This window comes from Rhincodon typus, unplaced genomic scaffold (genome assembly GCF_021869965.1).
Source record: "Rhincodon typus isolate 14 unplaced genomic scaffold, sRhiTyp1.1 hic_rhity00003043, whole genome shotgun sequence".
In the NCBI taxonomy this organism is placed as follows: Eukaryota; Metazoa; Chordata; class Chondrichthyes; order Orectolobiformes; family Rhincodontidae; genus Rhincodon; species Rhincodon typus.
Genome location: NW_025968681.1, coordinates 3,174 through 19,699, shown reverse-complemented (window position 1 = coordinate 19,699; position 16,526 = coordinate 3,174). Strand labels below are relative to the sequence as shown.

Genomic DNA, 16,526 nt, shown 5'->3' with positions numbered 1-16,526 from the left:
TAAATTTGTCCAAAGCTTCACCGTTTGTTACCTCTAATCTCTCTCAACACTCATATTTGCATTGCTGTAATTACTGGAACTTGAGCATCATAGATTTTAATTGAACCACCATTGGCAGCCATGCCTTCAGTTGAAGGTCCAAGCTTGCTAAACTTAAACTCCCTAGATCTCCTTTAAGATACTCCTTACTAACTACTACTTTCACAAAGCTTCTAGTCATCAAAACTTCCTGTAGGGCTCTATGCCACATTGTTGATAACACCTTATAATATTTTATAGCCACCTTTAACATAAAAACAACATATAATTATGTCTTTATTAGATGTGGATATTATTAGCAAGGCCAGCATTGACCAGTCATGCCTTATTGCCCTAAGTAGGTGCTGCTGAGCCACCTCCTTGAAGCACTGCAGTTTTTGTGTAGTAGGTACACACATTGCGCTGTTTAGAGAGTCATTCCAGCATTCAGACCTAATGATAGTGAAATAATTTTTAGGGTTGTTGGGGGGGGGGGGGGGGGGGGGGGATGAATTTTGACTAAACTGAATTTTCTGAAGATTGGCAGCTGCGATGCTGAGTGAGCCCGAGACGGCTCATTCACTTGGCACTTCTGGCTGACAACGATTGCAAATGTTTTAGCTTTTAAATTTAGCACTATGCGGAGTGCTCAATCATTGTGAATGGAGTTCCCCTTCACTTAGTTGTGGTAGAACAGCAGACATTTCATCCAATCCATTGGTTAGGGATCCATTAGCCTTTTCTATAGCATGCTTACAATCCTTTTTTGTAGCTCATTCTTAGGTATGCTTGATGCTGCTCATGACACACTGTCTTCATCTCCTTACTGAACCAGTGTTGGTTCCTGAGCTAGACTGTAGTGATTGCCCAAGGGAATACCAAGCTATAAGATTACAAATTATGGTGGTATTAAAGTTGCTCCTGCTGACCACGGCACCCAGCTGGTGCCCAGGTTTCTGTTCGGAATCTATCTCCTTTGGCATGGTAGTAGTACCACACAATATGATGTGAAAACAGGCCATTCTATCCACAAGGACAATGCTGTGGTCACTCCTATCAATACTATCATGCAAAGATGGAACTATGACAGATAAATTGATGAGAATGAGGTTAAGCAAAGTTTTCTCCTCATGGATTCTTTCACCACTGCTGCAGGTTCATGGCTCGAAGACTCAAGAAACTTATTCAACCATGTTACTACTGAGCATCTCTAGGTGACTGACATTGAAGTGCCCACCCCCTTTCAGAGTACATACTGTGCCCCTGCCACCATCAGTACTGTTGTGGTGTTCTGACTCATCCTTCAAGGGAGGTTGGTAGTTGGTAAATTAATAGAAGGTGTCCTCACCCACCTTTGACTTGATGCCATAAAACTTTGTGAGTATGAAATCAATATTGAAAACACCCCCCACGGCTAGTCCCTACTGACTATATACCACGGTGCCAGCACTACCGGTGAGTCCATCCTGCCGTTGGGATAGGACATTCCCAGGTGATGGAGAAGTCCAAGATGTCTGACTGTTGGGGTTCTGTGAATCTGATGCTTGACTAGTCTTTGGGACAGGTCTCCGGATTTTAGCAAAGGTGACAGGTGTTAGTAAAATGGCCTTTGCAAATTCTACGGGGTTGGGTGTGTGTAGTGATATGATTAAAAATTATATCTTCAAACCAGATTGTTAAGGGTTAATTGGATATGACAATGAGTATTTGGAGACAAGTGGAAGATTACTGGCCTAGTGCAAAAACAACTTAAATTTGGCTGTGTGGTAACTGCATAACCTTGATTGTCTTTGGGAACCGTTCTTTTATCTAATTGACACACGGCCACTTGGATGGTGTTTTCAACTTATGTCTGTACAATGGAATATCTGGAAATGTACAAAAGTACTATGATACTGCACGTAACCAGAATATTATTAATATCAGGGACTCTGTCACACTCGTCAGACTTCACCTCAGACTGGGATTTGCAACTTGAAGACAGTGAGACTTATTGTCACCTCAGTGCATCTTACTACTCAATATAATCAATCAATCATTGCCACATAATATTATATATAACTGCCAACAAACATATTAATTTGACTCACTTAACCCATAGAGTTTTTGTTACATCCTTCAGAATTCATTATCAAACCATAACAGTGTGTCTTATCGAAGTGTCCAGTGATTACATCAATGCTAGGGACTCCATGCAATTTTATTTATATTAATCTGTATCACTCAACCCTTATGATAAAAATGATTGGCTTGTAAGCCATTTCAGAGGGCAGTTAAGGGCCACTCACGTTACTGTGCATCTAGTATCACATCTAGACCAGGCAAGGACAATAGATTTCTTTCCTTAAAGGGCATTCATGAGGCAGATACATTTTATGATAATCTTAAATTTCACAGATACCAGTACTGATATAAGCCTTTTGCTCTAGATTTAATTAATATAAAACTTAAAATTTCCTTACCGCTATGGGCTTGAACTCATGTCTTCAGAGCAACCGTGCAGGCCTAGAGATAATCACTAAGTGCTGTTGCCTTTTTGCTTGCATTAGTTGCAATTGAAGAGTGTAATACAATTATAAAGTCAGAGAGATTTAAGAGAAGCTGAAGTAAACCGAATACGCACATTTGTTCAGGTTTTAGTAAGCGTGGATCCTTAAATGATATGGTATAAAATATATTATTGCTGCCGCTATTGCATTGTGAAAAATTGAATAATTTCAAAGTTTTCTATTAATCTGAGTTTAAGAGATAAGAGAACTAGAAAAACACAAAGATGGCATATTTGCTGGGCAATATATCAGTGAGTTGAGAAACAATATACATTAATTTCATTTGAAGAGACAATTATAAACCATGAGCTAGATAAGAGCAGGGTGGTGGGAGACAGGAGCTTTCCCATAATTGGACTACATCCAATAAAGTGCACTGTGATTTTGCAGTTGTTATCTCAGTCTACAGACATTTTCAATTCTACAATGAGCATTTCTTAGAGTAATTCAGTGAATAAAATTGCAGCCTCATGGTAAGTCAATGATCAGCTGTGAAAGATGTAATATGTGCATTTATATAGGACTTTACCAACTCAAACATCTAAAAACTACAAGGCAAAATGTACTCATGAAGATAACGTTTCTCCCACAAGGAATGCCTTGAACACCCTGCAGAATTAAACTAGTTTGGACCTTACCAGAGTATCCTTGATTAGGAAGCTCACAGACGAGGTAGAGGTCAAAGTGTTCCAAAAACTGCCGGGCCAATTCAAGCTTTTGGGCAACAATCTTTTAAAAATAAAAATTAATTAGCAATTAGGATAGTGTGGGGCATCTGCTATGGAAATAAAAGGCATCTGATCATCAAGAATTTACAAGTTTTAGTCTATTAACCAAAGGAAAAAAAGACTGAAAGATCTCCGTTTATGAACAATCCTTTCCGACCAGCAGCAGTGACAGCCAGACCTATTTTCTCTGTTAAACACACAGTTTTCTCATTATGTTTTCTCTTCTTGGACCACCATCTCTCTTTGGAGAATGTTATTTTTCAATGTTCCCAACTGTCAAGAACCCATTGCCAACTCACCAAAAGAGGGAGTGTGAACAAGAAGTGTCATGGAGCTGTCCAAATTTGGGAGAACAAGTTTTAGTAGTACAACTGCCCGAAAAAAAAAAGGATTATCTGGCCACAAGGCAGGTTGTGCAGCATCATACACACAGTATCTAATTACTTTGTTGTACAAAAGTTAAAATATTATCCTTTACTTGTTGGCACTGATATTATAGCAGCAGGAGTAGAGTTGAAAGCTAAGCTTGCGACCTCATCCTTAGAAGCTCAGAAATTTTCCTTTAAATTAAGGAAAACTTTTTTGCTATCCGAAAAACAGAGAATGATTGCTTGGCACTTCACAGAAAATGGAAACCAGGCTGCAAAAACTGAACTTATCAGAAAAAAGGTGGTGGTGTTCAGGGACATCACCCACTTCTTCCAAGTGACAAAGACTGCAACATGGGGTGCAAACAGACGTCAAAGATTACAGTTAAGGAAAATCTGGTCCCTGCCTTACAAAAGCAAACACAGACATCAAAAGTTGTTAAAAATAGATCATTCAACTACACACAAAAGTAACTTGATAAAACTTAAGAACAGAATTGCTAGACTCATATGGTTCTGAGAGTTTCTCCAAGGAGCGACTGACTCATGCAGATCAGAATGCAGCTTGCAACAGGAATATTGCAATTAGTGCACCGACCAATTTTCCCTTGAAGTAGTTAATGCAGCAACGCAAATTTGTGCATGGGCTATGCAAAAGTTGAACCTTTTCATGTTACTAAATGCAAAAACATTTGAAAAGGGTTCACATGCATAGACAAATTAATTCTTTTTGGAGTCTGGAGGCAGAGTGTATGCTATTAACCAAAGATTTCCAGTCCAGATAGTCATCTGATGACCCCTGTTGGAAGTGTATGCATAAATCTCAGTTAAGTTTAGGATTGAGTTCCTCTGTAATGCTTTTCATGATAGCCAGTCAACAATCAATCAAGGATCACAAATGAAGAATGGACACTTTCAAGCAGAGTGAAAGGACAAAGTTAGAAACCAGAATCCAGCCTAAAATTCACCCCCCGCCCCCAACACAACAGACATTGTTTTGGAGATAGGACCAAGTGCTCTTCATTAGCTTAAAAAACTGCCCATTTCCTTTTGTCTATACAGTGTTTAGGAGGAATAGACCATTTAACCGATTGAGCCTATTCTGTCATTCAATAAGGTCATGGCTGATATCAATCTAACTCAGCCTTGAATAAATTCAGTAGTCTCTGCTACTTTCTGGGGATGAGAATCCGCAGTGTCACAAACTTCAGAGAAAAAAAAATTCCTCATTTCAGTCTTGAAAGGAAGACACCCCATTTTTAAACTGTGTCCGCTAGTTTTAGTCTCATCCACAGGAAAGTATAACTTCATGGTATCCACCCAATCAGTCCCTTCAGGATCTGACATATTTCAGTAAGATCACCTCCTCTTCTTCTGAACTTCAACAGGTATTAGACCCAGAGATAGTAGGTACTGCAGATGCTGGAGATCTGAGATAACAAGGTGTAGAGCTGGATGAACACAGCAGGCCAAGCAGCATCCGAGGAGCAGGAAAGCTGACGTTTCGGGCCTAGACCCTTCTTCAGAAATGGGGGAGGGGAAGGGGATGGGGATTCTGAAATAAATAGGGAGAGAGGGGGAGGCGGATAGAAGATGGATAAAGGAGACGATAGGTAGAGAGGAGACAGACAGGTCAAAGAGGCGGGGGTGGAGCCAGTAAAAGGTGAGTGTAGGTGGGGAGTGAGGGAAGGGATAGGTCAGTCCAGGGAGGATGGACAGGTCAAGGGGGCGGGATGAGGCTATTAGGTAGGAGATGGGGGTGGGGCTTGAGGTGGGAGGAAGGACAGGTTAGGGAGGTGGGGACAAGCTGGGCTGGTTTTGGGAAGGGGAGATTTTGAAGCTTGTGAAGTCTACATTGATACCACTGGGCTCCCAAGTGAAATATGAGGTGCTGTTCCTGTAACCTTCGGGTGCGCTCAGTTCGCAACAAACAACTGCACCTCCTAGTCGCGAACCATTTCAACTTCCCCTCCCATTCCTTAGACGACATGTCCATCCTGGGCCTCCTGCAGTGCCACAATGGTGCCACCCGAAGGTTGCAGGAACAGCAACTCATATTCCGCTTGGGAACCCTGCAGCCCAATGGTATCAATGTGGATTTCACAAGCTTCAAAATCTCCCCTCCCCCTACCGCATCCCAAAACCAGCCCAGCTTGTCCCTGCCTGCCTAACCTGTCCTTCCACCCACCTATCCCCTCCTCCCACCTCAAGCCCCACCCCCATCTCCTACCTACTAACCTCATCCCACTCCCTTGACCTGTCCGTCCTCCCTGGACTGACCTATCCCCTCCCTACACTCACCTTTACTGGCTCCACCCCCGCCTCTTTGACCTGTGTCTCCTCTCCACCTATCTTCTCCTTTATCCATCTTCTATCCGCCTCCCCCTCTCTCCCTATTTATTTCAGAACCCCCTTCTCCTCCCCCATTTCTGAAGAAGGGTCTAGGCCCGAAACGTCAGCTTTCCTGCTCCTCGGCCTGCTGTGTTCATCCAGTTCTACACCTTGTTAGCTCAGGTATAGACGCAACCGATTTGATTTTTCATCGTAGGATAAGCCCTCCATCCCAGTGAAGTAAACTTTGTCTGAACTGCTTACAAACGTACAGATTAGGAACTATTAAATTCTGGACAATATGATTGTGGTAACAACTCCACTTCCCTGCATACCCCGATACCAATCAAGTCTCTTGTTAGCCAAGAATCAATTAAAATCACTCCATCTGTCTACCTACCTCTGCGTTAAGAATATTCAACGATCTTCCCTCCACCACACTTTGGGAACAGTGTTTCACCGAATCCCAAGCCTGCAGAGAAAAAATTCTCATCTATCTTAAATGGAGACCCCTTATCTTTAAAAGTGTGATGAAATTTTCCATTTTTAGGCCAGATTTTTTTTCAGGGAGTCTCATGGCAGATATCTCATCATGATTCACAGTGACATTTCTGATGGTACCTTCAGCTCCTCACCTTATTAGTGTACAGACAGCCTCTTGCCATCATTGTCTGGCAGATCACCAGAGGACACCAAGGCACCAAACACAAAATACTTAAAACACTCATAACGGTCTAGGTCAATGCTGTCTCCATAGTCAGATGGAACATACTGCATGACAGGGAAAAGGTCAATGATCTTCTGTGTTCCATATGGATAATATCACCATTTTCTCTCTCATCTCTCACTCACCTGAACTGTTCATAAACCTCACCAATGCTCATTTGCTACCAACCTGACTACTGCATGCAGCATCCCCACTCAATGGCTCTCATCCTCCACAACTACCAACGCCTCCTACCCTCTGGTTAATAAGCTACACAATCCACAGGGGCTGGTAGCCCCTAAATAAGTGCAGAGTGACTGAGCACTAAGAAATGAAGCCAAGAGCTATAAGATGCACCCCGAGTAGATGCATGAGATGGCTATCTATGCCTGTGTGCAAAGTGACCTGGCAGGACCATGCACGTTTAAAGATATCCCAGAGTTCTACAGTGAAGTTTTCAAGGACTGAAGTGGATTCTGTTGGTCCTAGGCTGGCCAGGATAATGTGAGAGAGGCTGGTGATTTGCCAAAACAACTTTAGTGGATGGAGGGTGAAGGAGGTAGTTGTACATGGAGCACACACCGGCAAAGAGACATTAAAACAAAGGGAAAAGCAACAAGTGGCAAGCTGCATTCACCAAGTAACCACTCAGATTTTGAAGTCAGGAATCACCATCTAGTTTCTCAAGAGAGAGAAGGAGCAAAATCGAGAGCTACACAGAAATAAGGAGAGGCTAGCTAATATTGAGGACCAAATGCATGGAAATAAGGAAGTCCCCAGCTACTAACAAGATTTCCAGTTTAAGCTTTAAAGGAGAAAATTGTAACTTTTTTTTCTTGAGTGTCAGATTTTTTTCCAATCTCACCATATTTTCCCAAATTTCTCACCATTGTTTACACCGTAGAATGTTTGGAAAAATTCCACTGTGTCCTCAAGTGCTAGTCTGTGCCAGAGGGGAAACATTGTTTCAGCATCCACCTGGTCAAGACCCAACAGGATCTTGTGGTTCAATAAGATCTCTCTCAGATCCAACTTTTTCTAAAAACAATAGTCCCCTCATGTCAGGAACCAGCCAAATAAATCTCTTCTGAACTGCTTTAAATGCAATTATTTCCTTTCTAACATAAAAGGAGACTAAAACTGTATTGCACTCCAACTGTGGTCTCACCAGCATCCTATGCAACTGTTGCAAAATACATTCCCTTTTCCTTGCAATAAACAAACAAAAAAATCCATTTGCTTTCCTAATTGCTATATCTGCAAATAAACATTTGCGAATCAATTACCAGAACACCTGTATCCCTCCAATATTGCAAAGTTCTATAATCTCTCACCACATAAATAATATATTGTTTTTTTATTCTACTTTCCATGGAGGACAAAGTTAACATCTTTCCACAATATACTCCATCTTTGCCCATTCAATGAAATCAAAATCCATTTTCCGATTCCTAGGCTCTCTTCATAACTTATTTTCCTACCTACATTTGTGGCATCAGCAGATTTAGCAAATGTAGCTCAGCCCCACCATGAGTCATTAATATTGGTTGTAAATAATTAAAACACCAGCACTGATCCCAGAGGCACACCGCTTGTTACATCTTGAAAATGACTCACTTATGCCTATTAACCTAACAGCTGACCAATCCCTTATCCATTCCAATATGTTAACCAATGCACCATGAGCTCGTTTTTTAATAGCCATTTTTAATGTGATTTATTCTTTTTCATAGCACGTAGGCATTGCCAGCATTTGATGTCCATCCTCAATTGCCTGTGAACTAAGCAGTTTGCCAAGCCATTGCAGGGGGCAGCTATGGGTCAACTGCATTACTGTGAATCATAGAATCCCTACCACCCTCCAAAGACCCTCCCACCCAGAGCCACCCCCTACCCTATTGCTGTAATTCTGCATTTCCCATGGCTAACTCTCCTAGCCTGCACATCCCTAGACACCGTGGGCCATTTAGCATGGCCAATCCACCTAACGTGCACACCTTTGGACTATGAAAGGAAACCGGAGCGCCCGGAGGAAACCCAAGCAGACACAGGGAGAATTTGCAAACTCCACCCAGACAGTTGCTGGAGGATGGAATTGAACCCAGATCCCTGGCACTGTGAGGCAGCAGTGCTAACCACCAAGCCACCATGCTTCCCAGGTCACTGGTGGGCCAGACGAGGTACAGCACACCTCCTTCCCTAAAAGGATGTTAGTTACAATATAATCGATTTAATTGAATTCCACCAGAATTTGAACCCATGCTGCCAGAGCATTGGCCTAAGCCCTTGGATTACAAATTCACTTATGCTACGATCGTGCCACTGAAATCCCACCACCCATCTTGTCTCCCACATCCCAAATGTACTTTGCCACCTCAGTAATAAAGATCAGAATTGGAGTTTGTTAGACCAATAAGACAGGAGCTTGACAGAAATTATCTAATGCACAGGACACCTGTTCCCCCACAGCTCCAAAATGAAACAATCATTTTGCTCATTCACATTACATTAAATTCTACTGGAGCAGTCTGACTGGAAAAGCTAAGCCATTAACAAATATTCTTTGGCATTTGACGAAGAAGCCAAGAATCTTTTTTTTGAGGCAAGTTATTTCAACAGGCATGAATATCCCTCCCCTCTCCTCCTCTGTGACTGTGCACAAATCAAGACAATTCCAGAGCTGCTGGCTGTGCCTATCCAAGAGACTCCAGGGCCAACTGAAACATCCCAATTTCTGTCATTGCACAGGTCAGCTACACCTAATCCGCATGGCACAGCTCCATTTCCTTAGACAGTGCCTTTACCTACTTTTTGCTTCTCCACAAGGAGCTAAACGTGCCTTTTTAAAGAATTCTTCACTTAAATAATTGCACTGTTGATACATTTTGTAATTAAGTTGAAAATCACTTTGTTCCAGATCATTAATTTAAAACGGACAATTGATAGTTACATTCCATTTATTCAACTAAATATATACATTCCAAAAACGCAAGTAGACATAAACATAGGGATTGGAGGGCATTGTAATGTTGCACTAGCAATCAGGGAGACACTGGCTAACAGTCTGGGAACATTAGAACTAGGTTCAGGAGTGGGTAAGTCAGCCCCTCAAGCCTGCTCCACCATTCCGTATGGTTATGGCTGATCTTATCTCCACCTCAAGTCTACTTTCCTGCCCACTCCCCATGATCCTTCAACGCATTACTAAGTAAAAATCAGTCTATCTCCTCCTCAAAATTTATTCAGTGTCCTGGCATCGACTGCACTTTGGAATGTTGAATACCACAGATTCACAGCCCTTTGAGAGAAGTCATTTCTCCTCATTCTAAAAGTCTAGATTGCCCCATAAAAGGAAAGCATCTGTTCTACATCTACTTTGTCAATCCCCATTAACATCTTGCATACCTCAATTAGATTTCCTCTCATTCTTCTTAACTCGAGAATATCACCCCAAGCTGCTCAATCTCGCTTCATACAATGAACATTTCATCTCTGGAATTAATCTAGTGAATCCCCTTTGAACTGCCTCCAATGAAACTGTATTCCTCCAAAATTATACACGATATTCCCAGTTGGGGTCTCAGCTTGTACAGTTTTAGCAACACTGCACTATTTTTATACTCTATTCCTTTAGCTATAAATGCCAAAATTCCATTTGCCTTCCTTATTGCCTGCTATTCCTGCACACTAGTTTTCTGCGATTCATGTACGAGGGTACCCAGATTCCTCTGCACTGAAGCACTCTGAAGTTTCTGTCCATTTAGACAAGTTGCCTTTCTATTCCTCTGACCAAAATGGAGAACCTCATACTTATCTACATTAAGCTTCATCTGCCAAATGTTGGCCAATTCATCCAGATCCATTTGTAAATTTTTCATTTCTTCATTACAACTTACTTTCTTGCCTATTTTACCGTTGCTTGCAAATTTGGCAACTGTACTTTCTATCCCTATGCCTAAGTCATTCATATAGAATGTAAATAGCTGGGGCACGAGGACTGAACACTTTGGCATCCCACCAGTTACATCTGGCCAACCAGAAAAAGACCCATTTATCCTGAACCTCTACTCTGGCTAATTAGCCAATCCTTTATCCAAGTTAATTTTTAACCCCTAACCCGATGTGATCTTACTTGGTGTATTAACATTTTGTATAGCGTTTTATCAAATGCCTTCTGGAAATCCAGATACATTACCTCTACAGGATCCCCATTATCCACTTTGTTAGTTACATCTTCAAAGAATTCCAGCAAGTTAATCAACCACAATTTATAAAACCATACTGACTTTGACAGATTGCATTTTGACTTTAGAAAAAGAAATCTGACATCCTCTTCTGATCTGGACCAAACACAATTCCAGGCCCAAAGCAATGTGGCCCAATGGGCCATTTAAGTTCAAGGGCAATTAGGGATGCGCAACAAACAGGACCTTCGAATGCATGTCCAAGGATCCCTGAAGGAAGTTGGGAAACTAGATAAAAAGTGAAGAAGAACCGCATATAGAACACTTTCCTTTATTAGCAGAGGCATGAAATAAGAAAGCAGGGGCATTCTCATTTCCAGTCATCAGATTCCAACTTCCCTAGCAAAGCTTACATTTATTGCCCATCTTTAATTGCCCTTGAGAAGGTGGCGTTGAACCAGCCTTTTGAACCGCTGCAGTCTGTCTGTTTTAGATAAATCCACAATGCTGATAGGATCCAGCATTTTGATCCAGGCAGTAAAGGATTGGTGATAGTTTGAGGTCAGGATGCTCTGCAATTTAAAATGTGAACTTGCAATGGTTTTTTCATATGCCTGCTGGCCTTGTCCTTCTAGGTGGGATAGACTGTAGATTTGGAATATACAATCAAAAGGAACCTTGGTGTAGGACTTTAGTGCAACTTGTAAATGGTACACACTGTTTCCATAGAGCACTGGTGATGGAGGGAGTGAATATTTAAAATGGTGGATATGGTGCCAAACAAGCTTTATCTGGATGGCTTTGAACTATTGAACAGAGGAAAGTCTAAAGTATCTCTTCATACTGCTGACTTGTGCTTTAAAAGTTGTTCGACAGGCAATGGGGAGTCAGGAGGCAAATTACCTGATGCAGTATTTCCAGTCTGTAATCAATGCGGCCACACAACGTGTATGCCTGGTCCAGTTAAGGTTTCTGGTTAATTTAACCCATAGGACGTTGATAGCAGGTGATTCAGTAATAGTTGAACATCTAAAGGAAAGTTGTTAGGTTGTCTCTTGTTGGAGATAGTCTCCAAACGGCACTTGTTTGGCACAAATTATTTGCCACTTATTCCATGCCTGTCTGGTGTTTAGCACTTGCTGTAGGCACCTGACAATGAATACAACTGCCCAGGAATATTATGCCTAAAACAAAACGGCAAATACAATCTGACCACACGGTGCCCATTCAGTCATCAAAATAATGGAAAGGGTCATCAACAGTGTTATCAAATGGCAGATAGGGTCCAATAACTGCTCATTGCTCCCCAACCTTGGGTTCCAGGAGTACCACTCTGCTTCGGGTCTCACTGCAGCTTTTGACCAAACATGAATAAAAGAGGTGAATTCCAAAGATGAGGTGAGGATGACTGCCCTTGACACCACGACAACACTCACCTGAGTAAGGCATCAAGAAGCTGTAGCAAAACTGAAGGTGGTAAGGAAACCTCTCCTGTGGAAAATGGTTGTGGTTGTGGAAGGTCAATTATCTCAATCATGTGACATTACTATTATTCAGATTAACATCTTATGGTACCTTTATCTGTCTCATTAATAACTTTCCTCCATCATAAAAGGTCTTCAGTTCTGATGAAGGGTCACATATTGGACTTGAAATGTTATCTGTTTCTCACTCCACAGAAGCTACCAGACCTGCTGAATTTCTCCAGAATTCTGTTTTTAAATTTCATAAGTAGGAATGTCCATTAATAACTGCACTGCATTAGTACCATTAACAACCTCTCAGATGTTGAAGCAATTCATTCCCACAAGCCCAATACCACCTGACAGGCTTGGAATAAGTGATAAATAACCTTCATGTTAAGCAATGACTATCTCCAACAAGAATCTAATTGATCTAACAAAACAGAATAAAGAAATTTTAACTCTGAAGAAACAATTAGATATATCGCATTTCCTTTCCCTTTGGAACAAAGAAGGGTGAGATTTAATTGAAGTGCATAAACTGCCAAGGCACCCAGATAAAGGAGATAAGGAGCTATTCCCAGTGATGGAGACGTAAATTAACAGGGGCACATCTTCAAGAAATTGGTGGAAGGATTGAAGGAAAATCGGGGAAAATGCTTTCAGGCAGAGGTGGTGGGGATTAAAATCTCACTACTTGAAAGGATAGTAGAGGATGAAACTCTCCTCACATATAAAAACTACTTGGAATTATTCCAAGTACTATAACTTGCAAGGCTACAGACCAAGAGATTAAAAATTAGATTAGATGATAGCTTCTTTTCAGCAGGAACAGACATGATGGGATGAATGGCCACCTTCTGGGTTGTATATATTTTATGCAAATGTTCCACAAACAACAATGACCAGAAAATGTGCTTCACTGATGCTGGTTGAGTAAGAATTATTAGCTAGGACTTTGGGGATTAACATCACCTGCTTTTCACTAATGCCGAGTCAAAAGGTCTTATACATCATTGTGATAGAGCAGGCAGGAACTCCATTCAACTTTTCATCTTAAATGGTCATATTCCCTTAATAAGGACCAGAGACTAAGGGTATCTGATGTGCAATATAAAACAGAGTCATGAGACTATGTCAAACAAGTGCCTGACCGCTTCAGTTAAAGCAATATACACTGCTTTGAGAGTGTTGGGGGCTAATGGAGATCAATGAGAAAAATTACCTCCAGCATCTGCTCTGCTGAGTGAGTTGTGTGGGTGTCAATCAAAAGCTTTTTCCCATCTGCAAGAAGAATCTCCAAGAGAACTGCTCGTGCACGAATCTTAAAGGTTTCCTGCAACAAAAGAAAAATAATGAAAAGAAACAGCTCAGTGGTATTTTCTGCAATGGAGGTGCAGAAAATGATTTCCATAATTATTATAACCGACTATTATATAAAATATATTTCCATCTACATTATGGTGAAAGTATAGGAAGCAGGAAGTGCACTGGAATGTTTTATCCCACTTAGATTTAGAGAAAAAAAGAATTATTAGTTATTGTAGTAAGTAAATTACAAGCCTTCACGTTTGACATCTGCTAGAGATAAATACAGCAGCATTGGTTTAATGTGTTGTATGGCTTTTTCTCTTGGCTGTCTACACATTAACACATGATTTGCGCTAAAAAGAGAATCAATAGCCAAATGTAACATGAAGAACAACAGCACATGAATTTCAAACAAACACTCAATAAAATCTTCAGTTATTGTTCAGCTAATCGAAGTCAACATGTAACACTAGGGGGTCCTTTTAAGGGGGCTCATGGTGCACTGGTAGTATCCCTACCTTTGAGCCAGGAGGCCCAGGTTCAAGTCCCACCTGTTCCAGACATGTGTAATAACATCTTTGAACAGGTTGATTAGAAAATAGATTTTTTTAAAAATGCACTTTTAGCTTTCGAAATTAGGTTAAGCTTTATACATGCAAAAGGCACAAAAACAAACAAACAAACAAACAAGTCTGTCCAGACTACGTCAGGGCTTCTGTTCCACTTGAGGCCGCAACAGGAATGGCATTGAGGGGAGTGTAGCAGCAGCCAGGGGTCTCAAGTGGTGTCGGCTGGAGGTCTGGTGCGTGGGAGCAGCTGTGGACTTGAACCTAACATGTTGGGGAGGGCAGTCCCCCGGCATCTGTGGGATCGAGAGCAGGAAGCCTGAGGTTTCCCGGAGAGCGGGCCAAAGTGGGGGAGACCGAGCCCTTGCAGGGAGTGCACTTAAGACTGTTGAACTTTTACTTTTATTTTTCCACTTAATACTAGGAAGGACTGTAATGTTAACTTTTAATTTTATTAAGAACAATAGTAATGCTTTCCTTTCAACTTTGTTTCTCTACGTGAGTACTTGCACCCAAGTTTTATACAGCGATACCTTCGTGCCTAAGATGTCACTGTATGTGGCAACGTTGTACACTTTTCACTGTACTCCTGTACTTGAGTACACGTGACAATAAAGCTTAAATCAAAAAAAAGTAAATCAAATCCTATCTTTCCTCATCTAAATCTATCATTGTAACCCTATTCCTTTCTCCCTCCAATGCTTACAGATTTCCCTTAAATGCATTTATACTATTCATTTCAACTTGTCCAAAGATGTGCAGGTTGGGTGGATTGGCCATGGAAAATGCAGAGTCACACAGATAAGGTATAGGGGTGTGCTATGCAATCTGCCCTCATAACTTAATACTCTAAGTCTGGGTATCACTCTGGGGAATATGTGCTGCACCCCCTTCGAGAAAAATATAATCAAGATTCATTTGATGTGGCTTGCCTTTAACAAATGCATGCTGGCTTATCTGTTTAACTTGTTTGCCCAAATGCTCAATAATTCCATCCCTAATAACAAATTTCATTAACTTTCCACCAACAGGCATTCCTCAAAGTCCAATGTTATTTCCTCATTTCCTAAAAAAAAACAACTTTCTTAAATTGAGCAGTGACAGTGTCCCCTAAAATTAAAAAAAACTGGCTATTTTGAAAGAAAATCCATCTACCAACCTCCTTATGAAGTCCGACAATCTTACTCGACTTGTTAACTGTTTGCCTTGATATGGTATCAGAGCTCAGTCTCCCAGCTATTTTAGCCATCACAACTCTGGCTAGATGACTAATTTTGCATTGCAACTCAAATGTACTCCTTATCTTTGTTATTGGTTTAACTGACTAGCATCACTGCAGTTTTTCAGCTTCATTCTTATCAACTTCTATGTGATCTGTTACAAATTTTGGATCTGTTGGCCTCAACCTTCTATGCTGTCCTTTTTATTTTTCATTTGTTCATTCATGAAACAGAAAAAATTGGAGCAGGATAAGACCATTTGGCGTGTCAAACCTGCTCCACCATTCAAAATGATCATGGCTGATCTTCTATCTCATTGTCCTACTCTTAGTCCTTTCCCCATATCCCTTGATGCCTTTAACCTCTTGAAATTTATTTCTCTCAAATATATTCATGGACTTTTCCTCCACACCCTTCTATGGTAGAAAAATCCACAGGATAATTTCCCTATAAAGTAAAGAAATTATTCCTCATCTCAGTCTGAAATGGCCCAGTGTATCTTAAAACCACGGCCCTTGTTCTTGACCTTCTAGATAGGAAGGGCATCATCTGCATCCAGCTTTGACTAAATTTTGTGTTACAATGGAGGTCCACCCTCATTCTTTTAAAACCCAACGAACACAAGTCCAATCCACCCAACTTCTCATTTGATAATCCTGCCATCCTAGAAATCAGTCTGGTCAACCTTTGCAGCAGTTCCTCTATGGTAATTATACCTTTTCTTAGGTAAGGAGACCAAGATTGCATATAATACTTTTTGTGTGGTCTCATCAAGACCCCGTACAACTGCGATAAGACTTCCTTGTTCCTCTAACCAGACCCTCTAGTAACGAAGGCCAACTTGGCTATGATAGTTAGCTCCCATGCTATGTTCCTTAATGGGAATTACAGTGGAAGGGCAATAGCAAATATTCAAAAAGCAGAATTGCAACAATTGTTCATTCCTGTCTGGTGCACAAGTAAAACAGGAAAGGTGGCCAAGTCATGGCTTACAAGGGAAATTAGAGATAGTATTAGATCCAAAGAAAAGGCATACAAATTGGCCAGAAAACAACATACCTGAGGAATGGTAGCAGTTTACA

The 16,526-nt window shown here is 41.1% G+C and overlaps 1 long non-coding RNA gene across 1 annotated transcript; it reads right to left on the bottom strand.

Moving 5' to 3' along the window:
* Positions 1-748: 748 nt before the first annotated feature.
* Positions 749-13,686, bottom strand: LOC125481677. Its single transcript, XR_007261432.1, has 4 exons — positions 13,573-13,686; positions 3,206-3,296; positions 2,420-2,424; positions 749-760 (listed from the first exon to the last, which is right to left on the bottom strand). It is a non-coding gene; the product is annotated as an uncharacterized LOC125481677 (long non-coding RNA).
* Positions 13,687-16,526: the final 2,840 nt, after the last annotated feature.